The sequence below is a fragment of the Botryllus schlosseri genome, chromosome 12, assembly GCF_051294905.1.
Source record: "Botryllus schlosseri isolate E-star chromosome 12, Bs_hap1, whole genome shotgun sequence".
Taxonomy (NCBI): domain Eukaryota; kingdom Metazoa; phylum Chordata; class Ascidiacea; order Stolidobranchia; family Styelidae; genus Botryllus; species Botryllus schlosseri.
The window spans coordinates 6,917,686-6,934,784 of record NC_137247.1 but is presented as its reverse complement, the minus strand read 5'-3'; the positions used below and the strand labels follow the sequence as shown (position 1 = coordinate 6,934,784).

Genomic DNA, 17,099 nt, shown 5'->3' with positions numbered 1-17,099 from the left:
TCGATTCGGAGTGTCTGAATGATACGTACACAAAAGTCCAGTATCAGCCCGTACCAGGGTTTGAATGGATTAAACCAGGCTACTCAAGCACGTCTCAACGATTGCTCAAAACAATATTTCGAGAATTCATTTTCTTGTATGGGGAATATTGACGAGTGGCAGGGTCAAAGGAGATTTCGTGTAACAAATCCGGATGAGCAGTGTGAAGTAAAAGGTATTCTAAATTTTAACCCTGAATAAAAGTTTTTACTTTTAAAACTCATAAATTCCACTTTTTGTTGGACTGTATTGGATTGAAAACTGCCAGAAACGCGCCATAACAAAAACTAGGGACGCAATCTACCAAACTTGATTTTAAGCTTACATGTCTACACGATCAGAACTGGCTGGTTACGAGTTTATACATCCTCGAACGACTGTCTGATCGATTTTGTGATATAATGCTGTGAAAAATAAATTTTGCGTATTGTCATGAACGGGTTAAAACAGTAACATGGTTGAAATCGAGACGCAAGCTTGGGTGTGACGCGTTTATCATAACAATTAAGAGGCAATAAATGTGTCCGTTTGTTTAACAGTGACGAACCGTCCGATGAGAAATCGGTTGAAAAGAGGGATCAGTTGGAACAGGTATGGCTGAAGCGAATGTAGATTCATTAAAACGTTCATGAAAATCTACATTTTGATATATGCCAAAATATCTTATTTTTAGCATTTTACAATTTTTATTTTGACAGTTTGGGCATTTGGTTACCGAAATGCCAAAAATAACACGGTCTGGCCATATGGCGTGGTGTGCTAATCAGGTGTTGCAAGTTATGCGACCGTTACACATGAACCGGTCTGCATGAATGAGCAGGAGAATGACGCGTACATGGGTTGTGGTTTATTCTGTTTACGTGCACCTCATTTTTGGGATTTCTTGGCGGGTTTCACATTACCATAACCCTATACCCACCGTATGCAAATGAACTCATCAGAGCGGCTCCAAAACCTGACTTGGTGGATTTACTGAAAATCTAGAAATACACTAATTGTACTGTGTATTTTATATATAATGTCAACCCAGAATAAATACATTTCATTGACACCCCGGACATTATCACAAATCGAACCTACCGCAGCCATTTCGGCGATCTCGTATGTCTCGTCCTACGTGACACTGATCTCCTCCGTCTGCTACTTCCTCCGAATACAACGTTCGACAACAACAGGCCGACGCAGAGCAATACGATGAAGGCACGGTACATTTTGTATAACAAATTAGTATAAAGTATATGGTTACACGAAAACAAATGTATTAGAACGAGTAGGCTTACACAGTTAACATATTCGTTCCGTGAGGTGACATTATTTTATAGTTTTTCTCGCCGATTCCGGATGCCATCGATGTTCAGTTGCTATTACGCAAATGGCGAAGAATGCATTGCGACTGCCAGTTTCCGAATCTTTTTAGTGGGATTTATCACAAACAATGAAGGTTTGCGTGACATGCGATTGAGGATTAATGTCAGATAGTCATGCTCGCGTCATCTGTCGCGGAAAGTCCAAAAATTGGAATATCGAAAGTCCCTATTACCTAATAGATGGAAACCAAATCGAATAGTATCGAAACATTGTACCCTTTAAAATAATGGATTATGGAATTCGAAAAGGAAAATGCCATATTGAAAGTCCTCATTCACACTTGACGACTAAAATTCATATAGGTATCGGGAGCAATCGTCAGCCGCTCAATTTTCACCCCAATCGCAATATTATTGTAATTTTATTAAGTTACACCATTATTCCCAGTCCAGTATCTCGAGTAATGCGCTTCACTTAACGGGGTAGACGAAATAATGGATTGCAATATTGCAACACCTCGATATCTCGCTTCAACGCTGATCATTCCAATTGCCATCCCGTAGTGCCACGGTATAAATCGTTAACGAACCACTTGCACGGTTACACCATGCTCCACTCCAGGTTCACCTATACTTTAGCTCTGTCTGGTACCTCTGAGCAGGGTTGTAAGAACCAAGTCTCAAGGCTCCAAGTCACAAGTCAATCTCACCAATAGTTTTGACTCGAGTCGAGTCTACTGACTCATTTTCAATCCACCGAGTCAAGTCCGCGTCCAAGTCATTGAGTAGACGGTCGAGTCCGAATCACAGTGTTGTGACTCGATTCCGAGTCAAAGTCATTGTGTTGACTGTTCCGTTTTCAGTTCAATCCGGCTCAATCCACTGTTTCAACTCTACTCGAGTGATATCGAATGGCTTGCATTCATAATATCGTAATTTTCCTCATTCCTAACAGTTTCTTGTTATTTTCCAAGTATCAGGACTGTAAGACGAAATACCCAGGGTTGCGATGACTCGAGTCGCGATTTTTTGTTGACTCGACTTGACCCGAATCATTTTTTCAAATGAGTAAAATGACTCGACTCGATTCGAGTCAATTTATGTATTGACTCAACTTGTACTTGTACTGGACTTACCGGATCCGGCACTCGACGTGATTTTGAGCGCCCCGTTGCCGCCCGCAGACAGTATCCGTTCGTGCAGGATAATGTGGCTCACGGCCACAGTCTGCTACAATCCCCCAGTACTTGCTTACCAGGGCTGTGGAGTCGGAGTCGGAGTCGGTGGAGTCGGAGTCGGAGTCTGGGTAATTTTCGCTTGATGGAGTCGGAGTCGGAGTAGGAGTCGTGAAAACTATAATAGCTGGAGTCGGAGTCGGAGTCGGGGGAAAATACTGACTGGAGTCGGAGTCGGAGTTTGTGAGAATGACCCCGACTTCGACTCCGACTCCGACTCCAACTTCTCCATCATGAAAACATTTGCTTTCAAAGAATTTTCAATAGAATTTTTATGTACAACCAATCACTGTTATTAATAACCATACAGATCAGGTGCGGCCAGCCCGTGGCACACAGGCCAAATTTGGCACACGAGAAGGTTAGGTGTGGCCTGCGAGGTAATTCTCGAAATTATTTATGACATCAGGTAGGCCTACAATTGCAAGGCCAACCAAAATAATGATTAGCATGACCGCAAAATTTGATGATGACTAAAACAACAGTTCTGACACATTAACGTATCCAGGGGCCAGCCACATTTATCCCAGATCTTGGTATATGACCAGAAAGTAGAATATTTTATTTTATATTTATTTGACTTGAAATTTTTCTCGGTACTTCGCATGATTCATTATCACTAGATTTCTTGCATTCAGTATTTGAGCCCCCTTCTGAAAATTATAAATACACATTATTCACAGAATAGAGTCTAACTTTATTCGCAATTAGGAGATAACGTTTCGTCCAACATGCGGCTTCGCTTGAGCACTCGCAGCGAGATCGTCGACAAAGCATTTGCACAAAATGATAGAGGCATGTTCACTGATACCGTCGATTTTGCTATGTCTAAACGTCGAATAATCCTGTCCTTGCCAAATGAGCCCAGTGGTATACAGATGCGACCCCCAATGTATGTTAGCGACATATTTATTGATGTAATGTAGTCATTATCTTGCAAAAAAAATCGCGCTTGGCGCGACCAGGGACTGATTGCGCACTGCACAGTTGCATGACATATTGTTATCAATTCTAGAGCGTATTAATATAAGTCTTGTTTGCAATGTTACCTAATTCGGTTCGCTCCTATCGGACGACTAAAAAAGGTTATCAACATTCCAGTTGTCCGCGCAATGGTTCGTAAATGTCACGTGTCCCTTTGGCCGGAAAAGTTACCCACCCCTGATATAGATAAAATTAGCCATTACTTGCAAATTACAACTCAGTTGCACAGGGGAAGAAAATAGCACTATGCGTTTTCGCGATGCAGTCAAAATTGATGCAATTTTTGTAATTATACCATGATACTGTGTCAGAGCAAATGCAACGGCTGGTTTTGTAAAATTGTAAAAATGATGTAAATTTGACCAAACGATGCTTCCCACTTGACAAAATTAAAAATATTTGTGGTGTGGCTTAGCTGTTTGGGTCGAACAAATTATTAAGAAAGACTGCAAGTCCCAATCCTTGAATACTTGATTAAGTACATGTAGACTAGACATAGGCTATGGTCTTTGACTACTTAACTAAATTCCATTTATGACCAATGTCTATTAGTAGTAAGAGTATGTGTGCTTGTAATCAGTATAGTGTGCAATGACAAAATTAGTAGGTTCAATCTCTTTATTAGTTGCTGACTCATACACATTACACAAGAGCTACACTTAGATTTTTTATCTACGTTTTTATTATACAGGATTGGATATCTGCCATATTTGAATGATTCATACATTTCAGAATATTAGAAAGTCCATGTTATAAAAACTTGAAAAAGGACGGATATTTAGCTAATCTTTCTTTCATGTTAATTGCATAGTGGATAATTCGAGCTGTGCCACAATGAAACAATTTAGCATGCCACCGTTAATCATATGTTTGCATATGTTTAATGGTTTAATGATAGTCATTCAATCGAAATGTGGCATATAATTTTTGAAGTAAATTGGTAATAATGCTGGAGTCGGAGTCGGGAGTCGGAGTCGGAGTCGGTACGTTTAAGGACCCAGGAGTCGGAGTCGGAGTCGGAGTCGGTACGTTTAAAGACTCAGGAGTCGGAGTCGGTATATTGAAAATGTCTGGAGTCGGAGTCGGTGGTAAAATTTACCGACTCCACAGCCCTGATGATTATACAATAAAATAAATATCTTCCGTCGCTTTGCCTACAATTTCAACGAGGACTTGAAAGGGAATATAAGCTTACGCCTTAATGGTCTACGCCAGGCCGGACAATTTATTCGGCGTCTGATTATTGCGATATTGATATTGAGCAGAGAGTAAAACGGGATTGTATGCTTGCTACTGATATTACCCCATTAACAAGTTATAAAGCAGAAGCCAAAACCCCAATCGCACGGATTTTGTTTTTATGATACAATAAACATATGAAGTAAAGATTGACCCCGTTGCAATGAGATGCATTTTGAGCAGAAACAGATGTATACTTTTGGTAAACATTTCATTGCCATGTCGCAGAAGTTAGGAATGTTGCATTCGTATAGTCGAATTGTAACTGTCGTGGGGTACGTCGTGTACAGTGGTGTACTACTGTACACCCACCACCATTGGCGATTTGAAACAAGTCGGCAGCTATAAGGAATGAAAAATATAGAATATCAACCTGGTGTAAATGACCACTAGAGTCGAAAAGAACCGTGAATACCACAAGAACAATCAAATAAAATCAATGTGGTTGAAATACTAATACAATAGCGCCAAACACCATTCGCCTTTCCCTTTAGATCTCCGAATTCGACATAAAGTGTGGCTGCAAGTCAACGATTTGCAAATGCACAAAGCAACGATTGATACATGCGCATAGCGGTCCTGGACGCACGGGGAAATTGTGGAAGGGGTTTATGTTGCTAATTTGAGAGCACTAAATGGCTTACATTGGATGTTGTGATAATTGTTCAAGTCCAAAATTATGTTGCATTTGATGTTCGCTTAAACTGTCAGATATTCTAGTTCCGTATGTAGATTCAACGGCGACAGCTTGCGTTTTATTAGCAATCTTAGTATTTATCGTCCGTAAGCTTCTTTTATAGCTAATGCCTTACTATTTCCAGCAACCCTGATCTAGCATATCAAAGCATTTTGCCTATTAGTATAAATATCACCACGAAACTTCGAAAGGCTATTCCTAAAGTGAAACGGAATGAGGGATATTTGAGTTTCCAGTGGTAAGATATTGTTTGTAATATTGGTTTGAAATCTTACAGCGAGCACATTGCCGCTGCGCCAATCCAGGGACAGTCCAGCCGCTAATCATAAAACGAAATTGTGAAAAATATTGGTATTAAAATACCCACGTTTCTGGTTTTGTGGATTTATCAAAACATGACTATTTACCCATGGTGATTTAATATTCGAACGACGAACAAATGTTATGCCTAGACGTAGACTATTGTATATAAATAAAGGGCGTTTACATAACCTTGTGTTTAGGACTTCTTGTGCGGGTCTGATCGACTTCACGTTTAACGGTAAGAAGCTTGGAAACAAAGCTTGCGTGAAACCATGCATACCACGCGGACTGTTTGCACGATATACTAATCATTTCTTACAATGAACTGGAAAGGAGTCGTGATAGCTCCTGTAAGATTTTTCGTTTCGACATGGAGAGGTGAGTGTAACGGTCGTGGCTTGATGAGCAATGTGAATTTTTAGATAATATATATGCTCAGTTCTGATATCGTTTTCTGCAATAAATTTCGTATAGGGATTGAATCAGCACGATGTATATGCAACAAGTACAGATAAAGTTTGCTCGTATCTGCTTGCAGTATCGACTGCGATGTCCTTCGTAATTTCATATATCAGTATAACTTCTTTCTGTTTGGGGAAGAGATTGGTTATCCACTTTTGTAAGAACAGGATTGAAGACAAGACATGCATGTTGAGAAGAGCGAGAAGCTACTGTATTCTCTCAATCTGAATATGCAAACCTTAATTGATGACACACGCGACACTTTAACTTATTCTTTGCCTTTAATTGAAGGTAAAGGTTTTATAGGACCAAGTTTAATTACTCATTCAATCCCAGTACATCCATTGGAATTATGAATGCTGCTCAAGATATCTGTCGACTCTTCGTCGTTTTGATTGTATTAAGTGAGCCTGCGAACGTGTTTTGTGGTGGCTGTAACTCGAGAGCAAGAAGATGGTCAAGTTATGCCCCTTGGTATCGAACTCTATGTAGGTTATATAACCATAATAATTGATATTGTAAGTATATGCATAATAGATCCGGTAGTCTGAAATGCATGCAAACGACGCTTAGACAACCCCACTATAGGTATTGCTAAATATGTAGGTCTAAATCAGGGGTCACCAACACGCGGCCCGCAAGTCCATATTTTACGGCCCGCGACTTGATTTGAAATTTCGGAAGAAAACTGAGAAAACCATTTTGAAATGCTGAAATTGACTACACTTTCAACGTATTACTGTTGTTGTTTCAAAATACGGCTATTCTCCTGTGCCCGTTATCACTATTCCTCACTAGCTTTGGCTTTGGCGATGTCAACAGCATTCCATCGAGGGAGAATAACCAACTGATATGAATGGGCTTGGCCTATTGCCTTGACGTGCAATGGCCCAAACACTGCCAAGACCGAAACGTTTGGAAAACGGCATAGGGCAGTGGTTCTTAAACTGCGGGGTGCGCTCCTCTTGTGGGGGTGTGAAATCATCTGAAGGGGGTGCGGAGCTGCGGTCAACTGAAAAAAAAATTCGCGCTCCGCGCGATTTACTTCAATTTCACATTTTCTGTATAGTCTGGAATTCATATAATAGAATTCTCTCAGCAATTAACAATCATAACCTTCGATGCCATTAAACTATCCGTTAGGATTGCTAGCATTCTGGTTGCATTTTGTGATATGACGGTAAGGGGGGAGCGAAATTTCTCAGTATCATAAAGGGGACGTGTATAAAAAAGTTTGAGAACCACTGGCTTAGGTCTTCCCCACAAGGTCAAGCTTAACGTTGAGATGGTCTTACAGCTAGTACTGTATCTCGCTAGCCCCAATATCGATTTCTTAGTCGCTGAAAAGCGTTTCCAGGTATCGTGCACAGCTCAGAGCTCAAAATAAAATGAACTTGATGATAATGATTTTTGTTGTATTTGTATTCCTTTAATAAAATATTACTTCTTTTGTGGTCACTATGCCCATTGTCTATGGTAGGTAGCACGGCGTTGTACTGACGTTGGGTTTTTAAACGTCGTTGCGTAGTTTATATCGATAGTGAATACATGCGGCCCGCGGCCGCTACGAAATTTGAAAAGTGGCCCGCGACCCATTTTGAGTTGGCGAACCCTGGCAGGGGTCACCAACACGCGGACCACGGGCCTCATGCGGCCCGCTAGGTCATATTTTGCTTCCCGCGTCATGATTTGAGATTTCGGAAGAAAGCTAAGAAAACATTTTGAAATTCTGAAATTGACGTGCCCAAACACTTCCAATACGGAGACGCTTAGAAAACTGCTTAGGGCAGTGGTTCTAAAACTGACGGTACGTCCGCCATATGGGGGCGTAAAAGCATCTGAAGGGGCCGTGGAGCTGCGTTCAACTGAAATTTATTTCGCGCTTGGTGCGATTTTCCTCGAATTCATAGCTATAGTTAGTGCTCTGTCTATAATCCGGAATTCATATTATAGAATTCTCCCATCAACACTCATAACCTTCCATACCATCAAACTATCCGTTCGGATAGCCAGCATTATGGATGCATTTTGTGATATGGCGATAAGGGGCGCGAAATTTTTCATTATCATATAGGGGGGCATGTCTAAAAAGGGCATGCACTGGCTTGGGGCTTACCCACAAGATTAAGCTTCAAGTGGGATGGTCTTTCAGCTAGTTAAGTATCTCGCTAGTCCCAAAAAGCGTTTCTAGGTATCGTGCACAGCTCGGAGTTTTAAATAAAATGAAATTGATGACAGTGATCCTTTGTTGTATTTTTATTCCTTTAATAAGATATTACTTTTTTGTGGTCACTATACCCATTGCCTATGTTAGGTAGAACAGCGTTGTACTGACGTAGAGTTTTAAAACGTGGTTGCCCAATTTATATCGATATTGAATTTATGCGGCCTGCGGCCGCTACGAAATTTGAAAAGTGGCCCGCGACCCGTTTTGAGTTGGCGACCCTTGGGTTAGAGACTCGATATACCAGTGTCATCAATGCCGCCAACGCCATCAAAGAAACATCTTCAATTCAATTAACTTTATTGTTAACAATTTCATCATTTCACTGCACCACAAGATTGAGATACAATGAAAAGTGTCGAAATGACTTGGAGAGATCTTCGAAATCAGACTAAAAGGCAGCATGCACAGTGCACACTGAGTGAAAATGAATTAAGCTAATATTTCGGCCAATTATGTGTGTTTTCTTTATGCTGCATTTTCCAAATACTAATTGGTCCACTCGTCCTTCGTTTATTCCGCGGAAAACGAAATGAAATATTTATGTTATGGATGATCATGATTAGTTAGACAAATATGTAGGCTATCATCCGATCAACAATGGCTAGTGCGAAGAATTGCGTTATACGCGTAATAATCTAAAATACAGAAAGTCGCTGGATGGTAACGAAGTACTATACTGTTTGAACCATGTTTAGAATGATTCATCATGCGTACTTGCGGTAAAGATTTACGAGTTGAATATCAATATAGACACATTCAGTCAATGTTGGAATGACTCGAGTCATGACTTGACTCGAGTCAGACTCGAGTCATCTTTTTCGCATGACTTGACTTGACTTGACTCGGTGCTTCAGAAATGTGAATTGACTCGTGACTCGGAGCAAAATTCACGAGTCAGTTTCAAGTCATCAAGTAATCGGTATCGATAAAAATCACTGTATCTTGCGTATGTTCGGATTATTCACGAAACGCTGGTGTAACCTGAGAGAGCGACCAATCATTCAATGATCGTGCGTTTTACTGAGCCTCTATTGTTCTGTTACAAATAAATTGACCACAATCGAAGTGATCGAAGCTTACAGCTTACGTTGTCGTAAACTAGTAGTAAAGTAATTTAGTAGTAAAATATATATTTTTATCTCTGTTCTTACCTTAACCGAACCTCTTGTTTTATTGAAATGGAATTCGAATATAGTTTATATACTTCTCAACTATTGACGCAGGCTCGAATTGTATCATATCAATATGTAAGTGGCTAATGTAGCCTATTGCATCTTATCAATTCGTTTCTCTTTTATCAATTCTCTGGTTTGGCTGGTTACTATAAACTGAGGCTATGCAATTACTTACGTAGTTTAACAGTTCTACGTATATATGGCGATACAGGGCCATCTTGCGCGTTTATTTAACTCTATATTCGTTTATCGATTCAAAATCAATGACCTCTCAATCATGACTCATACTTCGAAAAGGCAACTTGACTTGAATTGTGACTTGACTCGTGACTTGACTTGACTCTACTCGAGTCACCTTCAAAAATCGAGTGACTTGACTTGACTCGAATCAGCTTCGAAAATCGATTGACTTGACTTGACTCGAGTCAAAATGTGCAATGAATCGAAATGACTTGTGACACGAAGGTAGCGACTTGATCCCAACAATGCAATCATTTAAGCAGTTTTCGATCCGAATAACTTCCATTATGATGGCGATTGTAGTGACTATCACGAAATATGTTTTACTCTACCTGTATCTCATGTGAAGATGCCATTTCCGCGTCCCGAAAGACTGACCTGAAAAAGTAAAAAAATATTACGATAGTTTTGGCGGGAAAGGAACAGGGCATTAAATTCCTCAGTAACCGTTCAATATTGCCAGAATCCGGAGTAGAGCCCAGCATAAACGGACTTCAATCGTTTGCGGCATGCGTAAATTCGCATTGGTCGAGACGCTATAGCACGCATAGACCCACAGTGATATTTGGCATAGAGATTTCATGATTTACCTTGTAATCACAGTTCACGCGTTGCCTCTTTCGTGTAACACCCAAAATGTCAATGATTACAGTCTATAGAGCATCTTATAGGGAAAGATTCGAATCGGATGTCCGGGTTTAGTGTGTGAACCTTGTGAATTTTTACGGTCGGGCTCACAAAAGAACCTTTTTACTTTTGGTGTCAGCTTTAAGATGTTAATTACATCCGCAACACTTTCTACAGCTTCACGGTCCCATGTGTCACCTCTGAAAAGTTGTGTATTCTTTTGTAGACGAGAACGCTCACTACTCTGCGTGTGTGTATGAAGAACACCAACATTAGCTTCGCTTTGATATACAACACTAGTAGTAATTAGGCCCGCATTATATTTTAGCGCCAAAGATACCATGGTTGTTGTTTGTTGTATTCATGGTGTTTCTCAAGTATGCAATGATCATTTACACCACGACGATATTCTTTATTTTGATTCCGTATATGCCGACTTGTATCACCACCCACTTCTACGCGGTAAAGACACCACTTACGTGGATCAAATGGCGAGGATGAACCTAGATAACCAACACTCAGGTAGGAATTCTGGTGTCGACCTCGGACGCACTCGAACTCACAGCCCATTTGTGCTGCAGCTGTGGATCATACCAATAATACCAATAATCTAGTCATTGCTAAACAAAATACCTTGCTAGTGACCAGGAACTGTATGTCCAAACCCTGGTCCTACCAAACCTGGTTCCTGTTCGTCTTCTTCTCCGTGAACACTCAGAGGTGGTGAAAACCAGTGCTACAATCAATGCCAGCGCAACTGCTGTGTGTCTCATACTCAATATCGCTATTGCTTTCTAGGCAAAATTGTAAATACTTTCGTTATTTGTATCGCATTTATAATAAAACGGACAGTATATTTTTGTCCTTGATGCTTTTGCGGTATATGCACCGACTCTTGATATACAATATACACACTATCTGTGCATATGCATACAGTGAGTGAATGATATGCATATGCCGCTGTACATTGTACAAGGAAGGTACAGATATAGCCTTGCAAGGCTTTCTAAGTCTTACACCACCCCTCCATGTTATCCCGGTAACGCTGAGCGTAAAGCGCGGAAGTCACGGATACCAGTGTTACTAATCAGGTTTTTGGTCTCACACGGCCGATAGCAAACTTTTAGTTATTGCGAGATTAAATCCATACTACATATTCCCACAGTATCCTTTAAAATAAATGATAGGGTTTATAATTAATATTTCTATCCGTTTCAGACGCTGCTTGACATCAGTGCCGCGATATGATATTGCCAACCCAAAATGTGCAGCTCTAAATCGTCCCACTAATTGCAAGTCATCACGTGATTGCTGTTGTCAGATCACCAGAATAATGACCACCAAATGCAGTCGTTGGGCAATATACGCGCTTTATCTTATCACATCTACATCGCTGAACCGAATACCAGGACCAAAGTAATATAAAAATATATATTACCGACATGATATACATGTACCGAGTTTTAGTAGCTCCCTGATTATAATGGTGTATGTACTATAGTTTGGATGACTCAATGCGTTGCCTTTATGTACAAACTACTTATATATATTCTGTGCAGTGATCAACTAGGGTATATTCAACGAATATCATATTTCGCGGTTACGATTAACCTCACGAACATAACCAGGCTGCCTATATTATCGAACGCTGAATCAAGGCATGGATGTTACCGACAAAAGTCAGACGCTGCAGAAACACTAACCGGAAAATGAATCCCACCTGCTCAATACTCAATGGCATTTTATTAATTGATAAGGTGGATGGGTCTCACTGATAAAACACAAGAAATGACGTGTAACTTTTTGTTGTTTCTATTGAATATCCACAGTTCACAGTTTCGAGACGGACGAATTCAAAGATATAGCAATAGCCTACAATAAAAATATCTAGAACGCACATTGCTATCCTGAGCTGCTCACGTGCTTGGTGAAAGTAATATCATGGTGTTAATATATATGTACGTAATTATTTTAGGTAGTCGAAGTCGTATAATCGTCTGGTATTATAAAATGCTGTTTCGTATTTTAACTCGTGAAACATTGCGCGGTGGTGATTTTCTACAAGACGATATCCGGCACGTCCATAATTACTTTCACGTAGGATCTTCCTCCACAGGTTACAAGCTAACGTCAAAGATTATTTTCCCGCACGTAAAATGAAAAATCAATAATGAGCGTAAGTTCACAGTTAATATTGTATGATGTGAATTGGTTTCGTTGATAACAAACAAACAATCAATGCGGAAATCTGTTGTTTCGCTGGCATCCTCGGTTTTCATATGTGTCGTAAAATATAGAGCCTTTACTAGCTTTGACCTAGAAGAATATCTTCATTCATCACAATATCCTGAAATAGAAGCAATCTTAGTAGCAAGAATATATAATGTGCCGAATTGCCCAGTATCACAGCCATCTGGCTACGTCGTAATTTAATCGGAGCAAGTGGCCTACTATAATGGTCTCTGTTGAACTTATGTATTATATCAGTGGTTCTCAACCGGGGGTCCGCGAGACCTCTAAGTTTACAAAATGATTGATAACCTAATTTGAATTTTTTTCAAATCGAGGAAATGACGACGAACCTGTCTTTCACAATTCTAAAATTTTCAGATGAATTATTGCCTGACATGAAAAATCCCACTGTGCAAACGCGTTTTAACTTTCAGTTTGCCAGTATAGTCCACTGAAACAGGCATGTTGCTGTTGAAAAATGTTTCGTTGGGACTTTTGGAAAGAATAAAATTTTATAGTGAAGTCAATCAGGTTGGTTGCAAAATATTTTGGATTTGAGGTTGTCAGTCTCAGCAAATTAGTATAGGTGAAGAGTTGTTTAAAATTAAAACCTCGTTACGAAATAAATTTTCTCCTTTGGTGCCATATATGCTGCGATCATACCGAAAGGTGTCGTCGGAAGCGTTACGCGTAATTATATTATATTACCTCCGCTAACTCCTAACTTTTTATCAAAGCTAAGGCGCGAGTTTCCAAGCCATAACCCTGTATTTCAAGAACTGCCGCTGCAGACTTTGCTGTGAAAAGTTAAAAGTCTACCCAATTTCTACATATCTAGTAAAATGCTGGTTTCAGGACAAGACATTTTGTTGGTATTTATCACTAGCCTAGAGTTAATAATGGCACAAGCCAGATGACTGCCGCACTATATTTGACATGAATTTGCAGTAAAACTTCAGAGGGTTCGCGGTGGTCCGTGACGTCCCACAATGGGTTTGCGAAGACAAAAAAGGTTGAGAACCACTGTATTATATCATTGCTTCAGTCAGTTTCGCTGAAATCACAGAGTCTTCTGTTTAATGATCTATATCCGCTTCTGCCATACCTGTTCAAGCAAATCCCTCTTTCCAATCGATTTCTCATCAGACGGCTCTTCCCTGTTAACGAAATGCACACATTTGTCAAAGGTTGCGTAAAGATTTCAAGCATTACCAGCTTCTGTCATTAGGAAAAATTTTATTTAAAATTGCTATATTACAAAATCGATCAGACATCCGTTCGAGGATGCATAAACCAGTAATCAGCCATAGCTCCGGTAATGTAAATATGTAGTCTGAATATTTAGTTGTAGATGTAGACGTCGTCCCTAGGTTTTGTTATCACGCGTTACTGGCAGTTTTCAGTTCAATACAGTCCAACAAAAAGTGAAATTGATGAGTTTTGAAATTGTAAACTATTTATCAGGGTTAGAATTTAGAATACATTTTACTTTTCACTGCTCACTCGGTTTTATTCCACAAAATCATCTTTGAATCCTGTCACTCGTCAATATTGCCAATATAAAAAAATGAGTTCTAGAAATATTATTTGGAGCTATAGTTGAGACGTGCTTGAGTAGCCTGGTTTGCTCCCTTCAAAACCTGGTACGGGCTGATGCTGGACATTTGTGTAGCGTACGTATCATTCAGACACTCCGAATAGAATGGAAGTCGTTGCAGAAACTCCCTTAGGTCATAATTTGTGTATTTCGCATACCGGCCATATTATATCATAGTCATATTTCCATTCTGTAGTGTACATCAAGGTGATGGATAATAATAGATGGATCACCCAGATTTCCACCCTATGGCACGGTGTGCTAATCAAGTTTTGTAAGTGATGCGACCAGAGTTGGATCAATTGTATTTGTAATTGAGCTGAATGTAGTTTATTACATTTTTTCATGTAATTGTAATTGTAATTGTAATTGAAGCATTTCTATTTTGTGTAATTGTAATTGTAATTGTAATTTGATCAAAATTTTGCTCAATTAAAATCTCAATTACATTTTCATGGAAACCTGACAATCACAACATAAAATGATCATTTAATCAATCATTTATTCGTCGCACCAGTGAATATCCGATACGGACCAGGATGACGATGATGGGCCTTAAGGACTTAGTAAACAGTCACCACATGTAATAATTAGCCTATTTACATCGGTGCTCTATGCGTGCTGCGTTATAACTAGATAATTCAGTCACGCTAAAGTGTTTGCAATACTTCAGTAGCAACAGAAAACTTTGTGAATTACAATATAGGCTAAACCAGTGGTTATCAAACTGGGGCGTGCCCCCTTGGGCGGCGTAAAAGCATCTGAACGGGGCGCGACGCTCCAATGAACTGAAATCTTTTCCGCGCTTGGCCCGATTCACCTCCGTTTTATGGATGTTGCTCGGTCATAACCTTCCATATACCTTCAAACTATATGTAAGGATTGCTAACTTTCTGGTTTCATTGTGTGCTATGACGATAAGTGAGGAAACGAAATATTCACTGGCATAAAGGGGGGGGCGTGTCTAAAAAGTTAGAGAACCAGTGGGCTAAACTGAATATTATTATTTGAAAAATGGGTGAACAGCAAATAAACTCTTTTGAAACCTGTGCCGAACTATTTCCTACACAACCGTCAAAGTTTTTTTAAATCTTTGACCAGTACCGAGGTTTGATGCAGCAATAGAAAAAAAAATTCAAGTTTCCAACCAAGGCTTCATCAAACTTGATCACGCATTTGTAGAGATGTTATCCCAATCTTACCTCTAATCTTGGCCAAATTTACTGGGGCCAGAAACTTTTCGCACCCTAATGTTCATCAAATGCAATCTAACAGTTTCCGAGCAAGTGAAAATGTAAATGCGAACTAAAATGTTGTAGTTCGTAGTTAACAGGAGGTTCTTTCCTTTTGCATTTATTTTAATTTTACACTTGTTATCGGTATCATCCTCATCGCTGACGCCTTAACAATTACATTTTATTATCCTCACTCAGCTCTGAGTAGCCCAATCGTTTAATTACATTTCATTGAATGTCCTGTTAGTCGCTCAAACTTTTGGTTGTTAACAGTGGCTTGAAACATTTTTCTGTGTTTGTAGTTTTCAGTGCTCATGATTAGGAATAGTTCGTATACCTTCGAGTTTTTTTTAATTAAAGGGTATTCTACGTATCAGGAAAGAAGCAATGAATAGCTTGCGATTGTTGCTAATTACGTCGCTACGGTTGTCAAAGAAGACCTCCCTACCGAATCAATTACATGTTTACCAGTAATTGTAATTGTAATTAATTACATGTTTAACAATAATTGTAATTGTAATTTTCATTTGATATTTTTAACATTGAGTAATTGTAATTGTAATGTTATTGAAACATGCAAGGCAGTAATTGTAATTGTAATTGTAATTGAACTGAATTATTGTAATTGATAAAACTCTGCACCCCAGACATTATCACACATCGGACCTACCGCAGCCATTTCGGCGTTCTCCTATGACGTGACCCTGACCTCCTACGTCTGCTCCATCCCCCGGATTCAACGTTCGACAGCAACAGACCCACGCAGAGCAACACGATTAAGGAACGGTACATTTCGTATGAGATGAAGGCCTAAGTATAAAATATTCTAGCAAACGAAAGCAAATGTATAGGAAGGAGTAAGCTTACACAAAACACAACTAACATTCGTTCTGGGAGGTGAGGTGACATTATTTTATAGTTTTTTCGCCGATTCCGGATATCATCGGTGTTTCAGTTGCTATTACGGAAATGGCGGATAATACAATGTATCGCGACTACCAGTTTCCGAATCGGTTTAAGTGTTATTTATCGAAACCAATGAAGGTTTGCGTGACATGCGATTTAGCATTAATGTCAGATATTCATGTTCGCGTCATCTGTGGGCGAGAGTCCGAACATTAGAACGTCGAAAGGTCATATTACCTAATACATGGAAACCGAATCGAACAGTATCGAAACATTGTACCGTTTTAAATAATGTATTATTTTATATGGAACTCGAAAAGGGAAGTAATAGGACGAAAGTCCTCATTTATACTTGATGACTAAAATTCGTGTATGTATCGGCAGCAACCATCAGCCGCTCAATTTGTCACCCCTATCGCAAGGTCTTTGTAATCTTCGTAAGTTACGCCATTATTCCCAACCAACGAACCGCTAGCATGCATGGTTGCATCATCCTCCACTCCAATTTCTCTTATGCTTTAGCTCTGTCTGATACCTGTTAGCAGGCATTAAGGGGCTAAGAGTAGGACTAGAAAATTAGGACCACTGAAATAC

General features: G+C 39.6%; 1 long non-coding RNA gene across 1 annotated transcript; it reads right to left on the bottom strand.

Annotated features, from left to right (window-relative positions):
• Positions 1 to 12,660: 12,660 nt before the first annotated feature.
• Positions 12,661 to 16,482, bottom strand: LOC145451827 (uncharacterized). The gene is made up of 3 exons (XR_013919068.1): positions 16,270 to 16,482; positions 13,873 to 13,924; positions 12,661 to 12,882 (listed from the first exon to the last, which is right to left on the bottom strand). It is a non-coding gene; the product is annotated as an uncharacterized LOC145451827 (long non-coding RNA).
• Positions 16,483 to 17,099: the final 617 nt, after the last annotated feature.